Here is a 6,732-nt window from a genome sequence, read left to right as displayed (position 1 = left end):
TAAGGCACTGGTAAGATATGCATTCTGCGAAAGTATCTGCACAAATGTCAAAATATCTGCACACAACTAAGATAGCATGCCCAAGCAGAATATCTGCACAGAGGTGAAATACTGAGTCACAGGGTAGATATTTGCCTACAAGCTACATTCCTGTGCACCATTAAGATAGCTGCACACAGATAAGATATCAGTCGACTTTTAAAATAGATATCGGTACACAAGTAATTTCCAAAAATCCCCTTAGGGAGAGAGAGATTGATAAGAAGACACAAAATGTTACATAACAATCTTTCAATGCACACCCAACATAATATTGTCTGTTTTGAGGGAGCCTGCACATCTCTGCTTGAATATTTACAGATGCTTGCCAATAAAATAAATTAACGGGATTGCTTTATCATATTTTTTTACTATTATTTTACGACAATTCTAAAGATCAATTACATTAAATTTTTATAAGAGGATTTCATTCCATGGGAATTGGGTTATACAGTATTAGTCCAAAAACATGAGACCTATCTGTGTGTCATATATCAGCCATTTTACGTCACCCACACGTATTTTTGTACCACCTGTATTCCTGCTTCCAAACATATAACCCTCCTTCATGAACACATTCCCAGTGTTTACGTTGAACAGGTGGTGGGCACTGATACTCATTCTGAGGACTGAGACTTATTTCAAAGTGAAGAAACATTAGGAAGGGGGGAAGAGAAAGATACATAAACAGTGACAAAGGGAAAAATTAGGGTTTTAAAAGGAGCTGCAAGAGTGGGAAGCAGAGACAGGAAGTGTACAATGGTGGAAGAACGAGGCATGAAGTCGAATCAGGACTAGGCAGTCTTGGTGTTCAGCAATCCTGTCATTCAATACTGCCAGATGCCAGAGTTGCCAAACACCAAGGATGCCTAGTTTTGCTTTTTCCTTTTTCTGCTCTTTTCTCTCTTACTATGGGTTAAAATCAAATGATGAAAGAAAGAAAGAAAAATATGCGTTGGGGCTATCAGCTGTAAACATTGACGCAAATTAAGCGCTGCTGCCTTTGACAAAAGCAAGGCCTGAACTGTCATCTGCAAGTCATGTAAGAGGCGAAGATGTTAATTGACGTGTTCGACCGGGTCAGCATGTAATCATAGACGTAACTGAGCCCTAGCAATGTTACCTTTGAGGAAAAGGTTTCTCTCTCTAACATCACTCAGTTATCGTTCCCTCACAGCTGGCACAGACCCATCCTGCTTTAAACCTGCATTGGTTCAAACTCAGTTAAACCCACTGCTGATCCTGCTTCTCCTACTAACGACCTGCTATTGTCCCAGCTTCCAGTCCTTTGCAATATGCCAGGATTATTGTTTTCAACAATCTCACACTATATATCTTAAAGCTACTAAATCAGCACTTAGCAGTCGGCTTTCATGCCTGAACTCAATAGAAACAGCACTCACAGATTTAGCTAGGTTTATTAAAACTGCTCATCATAATCAACATTACGCCATCCTTAGAATTCTAGACTTAACCTGCGCTTTTGATGCAATCGATCATCCTACTCTAGTATACTCTCTCAGTTCATTGAGAATGAAAGGCCTACCACACAAAAGGATTGTCTTCTGTCTTTCCACTATCTCTTTACTCCTTGGGAATCAAACTAAGAATCAAACCCCATCTCACTCCCAGTGAGTGCTCTTCTGGGTTCTTCCCCTTCACATTTCATCCCTTTCCATCATATTCATTGGGAATTTTATCCCGTCATTGGGGTTCTCTCCCAGTGTTTAAGCCAATGACAACTACGTTGTCTTCTTATTTCATTTGTATTTCAACTCTTCTTCAGTAACTGTTCTTTAGCATCCATCCATGGATGTCACTAGTACACCTGATATTATACTCCTCTAAAACTGAACGTCATCTCTTCATGTTACTGAATCCACTACACCACTTATACCTTGATATTTGCGACCCCACAATACCCTTGGTTGTCTTTCCAGCCATTACATGGATTTTGAATCTCTCATAATTACTACTGCCTCTACAGCACAATATTGTATAATGAACACACATAAGCTCCATCCACACTTTCCATTCAAGAAAGCCTTATACTCAGTAATATTCAGCAGGCTGGATTACTGAAGTACCTTAACCACTGGAACCTGGTATAATACACAAACACATACTGATGTTTGCATTTAAAGCCTCCTATTTCACATTCTATATAAATACTCTCCAACCTAGAACCTGTTGGCCAAACATATTCACGTAGCATAGCACAAACCCCAGCTTTTCATGCATGTCCCTCTCACTGGAAGTTCAAAAACACACTGACATGTTATCTCTTGTAATATGAATTAAGTAATATGGGTGTTTGTCTTCATCAAATTAAGCACAGTATTGGTGCAACTAACCCATACCACAATTTATAAATTTTCATCTTCGTTAGCCATTTTATCACACCGTCCTTTGTATTTGCATTGATGCTTTTGTAAAACTTTTCCTTTCAAGATGTTACAGATGCTAAATAAATAAGAATAAATATGCAATACGCATAGCCCATATGTCAAAATGTGATGCTTATATAATATATATTATATTTATAAGACAGCCCACGAATCGCCCAGGAATCTGGGCCAGATGGTCTGAATTTGAAGGTCAACCAGAGGCACCATTCAATATTACCTACAGTTATTACAAAATGTGGGTGCATCTACCATTCCTCTCAGGCATCCGTCAAATTATAAAAAGCAAAAAGCAGTTGGGATACAATATTAGAAACCTGGAACTTTTGATTTGCAAAAAATACTGTACTACACTTTATTGCAATCAATTCTACAGTATTTATTTACAAATCAATTAGTACACTTCCAATCAAGTTACACAGGGAACAGAATCTAGCACATATATAAAGAGGCTGGCAAGAAACATATATACATAGTTAATCACAGTGTATGCCACCCAACAAATTATGTGAACTATTTTCTGTCTAAACTGTGTTACCTATAACAATCAAAAAGCATTATCATGGAAAAGGCACATTATTTTGTTAACAGATAGCAGAATACACATTGATGTTTGATGTCTTAGGCCTACCAGTATGTGAGACTCTTCTCATGACACTAGTGAATATCTTCTCTATCACGCAAAATAAAATGACTCAGTTTTCTTTCACACATTACAAATCTTATCAATTTTATTGAGGATACAAGCACCAGAGAAGCCTTGTAGAGAATTTAATTTTGAACAAATCTTTATGTATTGAAATTTCATATAAGGTCACTGTTTCGTTACATTGTTAGCTACATAATTGTAACAAAATACATTTTTAGGTTAACTTAGATCATCAGCAACTGGCAAACAGAACCCATATGATCTAAAAATCAACCAGTCGGTTCATTCACAATCTTCTGCTAACTGCCATTTAGTAAAAGTCGATCAAGATTCCTCTTTGTGAATTTTAAAATATTCAAGATAGTATAACATGCACAATAATGAATAAATCACTCACCCTTGTGAAACCTCAACTCCAAGATGCTGGAGAAGATGACAGAATGTGAGAAATACCTACATGTAATCAAGACCTAGAGTGAATCATGTTAGCAGTACTTACTTTCAATCACTATGTATACACATCTCAAAAGTACTTCAACCAACGGGTGACATAAAGACACTTCCACATTCACATATATATTTCCTCACACCTTAATATGCGCAACTGAAAGAATAAACAATTAGACAACCTTTGTTTAAAGCCGTACATGTGATATCTAGACCAAGGCAAATGCATGCTATGTCAATTTTCTTAGGAGAAACAAATGTGGTAGTCCATTGAATGTTACTCATATCCACCACGAGATGGCTAATGTTTCAGAAGTAATAACTTGGGGACCTAGAGGTATGCATAAGCAGAACTCGAAAGTAATGCAGTTTAAAGAATGGTGACCCATATCAAGATCAGCCATATTCCTACACCAATAAGCAATGGGAAGAGGAACTAAATACTGCTCACAATAATGCTACGACCTAACGAACTGAAATGCAGAGAAATAGACAACGGACTACTTGGTGCAAAAGCTCTACAAGACATCATTCAAAGTTAAGTTGACGTCATTGTCTTCTTCTCTTTACATGTCCTAAGGAGAGCTATGTCCACAGCAAAAATACATGCTCATATGAGATGTCAGCATCTGCAAGGCATTTAAATGTAACGTAGTGCAATGTGACAAACCAATTCTAGTGCCAGATTGGAAGTGTTTCATATGTATCTCATTCTAATAAAAATCATCCTACAGTTGAATGGAATGATGAATAGCAACAACGAAGATCATATGCTGTGCTAGCTATTTAAAAGAACTCAGAGACATCTCAAAAAGAAGGACCAAAACCAAAATTAGCCTCCTCGTTTTCCTTGTCACATTCAGAGTCCAAGAAAGACTTCAAAAGGCTTGCCCACAACATATCTCCGAATTTATGGCTAATATTGGGTAAGCACCAGACGGCGCAGCCTAATCTAATCATGAAGTAAAATTATTTTGGATACAACTTGGGTTGTTTTTCTAATCCATTTTAATCCACATAGACAATACAGTGCATAATATTTTCAGTACTGGTGTCTGAATACTGTCTACTTAACCTTTCTTTGTCTTCAGCCTCAAAAGTTTTAGTAGTCTTCACAGTAGTGCATGCTGCACAATGGGCACAATGAATGTTGCAAAGAATGGGCTTTAAATCCCCCAGTTCTGTCAATGTATCTTTTATAATGGGTCTATTACTGGCAACCACAAACCCATCTTTTAAAAGCAAAGAAAGTCTGTTCAATGTTGAATCTACACTGATAAAGAAATGTCTGTGTTTCTGTAGCAATTTCCTAATGCCATTAGAGTCTGTACCAAAAGTGGTAAGACATACTTCTTGCTTATTTAATATGCGATTTCTCAGTTTTTGAGAATTTCATGATCACTGTATTAGGCTCTTTGTAAAGATTTTGTGATTAATCTATATAGTTACATGGAAGCTTGTAACTTATTGGGCAATATCTTTGCAGTCATATAAGTCAAAATTGTCCATAAGGCAGCTTATCTCTTAAATTGTGTCTGTCATGGGGGCGTGGATTGGAGCTCAAGCAAATGGCAGCTCCTTTCTGAGCTCTGGCACATTCCCAGTGCTCTATGTTTTAAAATGTTTTACAACTCTACTGGCACATAAAAATGGGGAAATGACCACATCATTGGAGACTTCACCCACTGATTGGTGAAGCTGCACAAATACATAAGAGTTGTTGGTGAGCTTTAGCTTTGCTGTGCTCCCGCAAGATGGTGGCACTCGGCTGACAGATCGCAAAGGAGACTACACTAATTTAAGATCACTGGACTCCTTGCCAGTGCCACTCCTGTACTAGGCTCACGTCCTGACATGCTACGTATCTGGCCTCATATTGCCTTATATCTTGCCTTCAGGTGGATACTGGTGTCCTGTGCACCCTGCCCATTTCAACTTCTACGACTGACAGCATTTGAAGGTCCCATAATAGCTAATATACTTCAGTTGTACTGAGTCAGTGATTTTAGGGATAGTTCTATTCACTCTTTGCCCTACATGAAATGTCTAGGTGGCCATTACGGGACATTTCGTACATGCTCGCTCAGGCCAACATGTTAGGTTTTGGGCCCCAATGCTTCTTCAATTCTATTGAGCCCCTTATTCAATGGATAATTTTGTGACTTTAAAATTCCAGCTTGGAATCCTGGTTCCTGCTCATATTGCTAACTCATCCTGATCCTTTCCATGCTGTTATCTGACACCTTGTACAGCTGAAGCATTTTACAACTTCCAGCACTTAGATATTGGGCACACAATTACCGGGTGTCCTGTCAGGGTTTTATCTAGATTAACTTCAGCTGTAGTTTGTGGTTTTGCTGTCAGGGTAGTTTAGGAACAAGAGGTGTAATAAAAGTATGCTTAAAAGATCTAAACAGAAACCTCTGATTCCTGACTCCAAGAATAAGGATATATCTGATCAGTCATCTATGTTAGAAGCTATTCTGAAAACAAGGTGCAGGAGGTAGACCAGAGCACTGAGACCAACACAGACCTATTCAAAATCGAGGTGGCTGGAATTAGGAAGGACCTTAAAGACCTGAACATCCGTCTCACCAATGCAGAGAGCAGGATCAGTGTTGTAGAGAATTGCAACAACCCCACACCAAGCTACTCACAGACTCTGAAATGCTAGTTGGCAGCCTAAAATGCAACATTACTGATTTAGAAGATTGCAACAGATGGAGAAACCAATCTTTAGTTTGACAGAGGGCTCGGAGGATTAGGCTTCGATCAACAATTGAATTCCTGGAGCAATTGATTCCATCGACTCTGAACATTACCTTTCCTAGAGAGACTGAACTGTGCTGATTGTGTTCCATCATTTAAATAAGAGAACTTGGACCCACCAAGGCATTTGATTTCCAAACCGTTGACATCAGCCTTTACTGGAAAGTGGAGCCTCGAAGCTAGCAAACTCTAAATGTTATAGGAGTTCCCAAATCACTGGTCACAATATATACCAACGTGCTAAGAGAACTGCACCCAGCTAAAGCAGTGTGACCTTTGCATCACAGTAATATGTAGGATCCTCACCCACCAGTAGCACCAGTGGCATGCTTCATCACTGGATCTTCACCCACTGCACATAGGGTGAGTGTGTAAGCTTGACACAGTTTGTAAGTGCAGGTCTTACTAAAACCTAAGTGCAAG

This window comes from Pleurodeles waltl, chromosome 4_2 (genome assembly GCF_031143425.1).
Source record: "Pleurodeles waltl isolate 20211129_DDA chromosome 4_2, aPleWal1.hap1.20221129, whole genome shotgun sequence".
Lineage (NCBI taxonomy): Eukaryota > Metazoa > Chordata > Amphibia > Caudata > Salamandridae > Pleurodeles > Pleurodeles waltl.
This window is presented reverse-complemented; position numbering follows the sequence as displayed.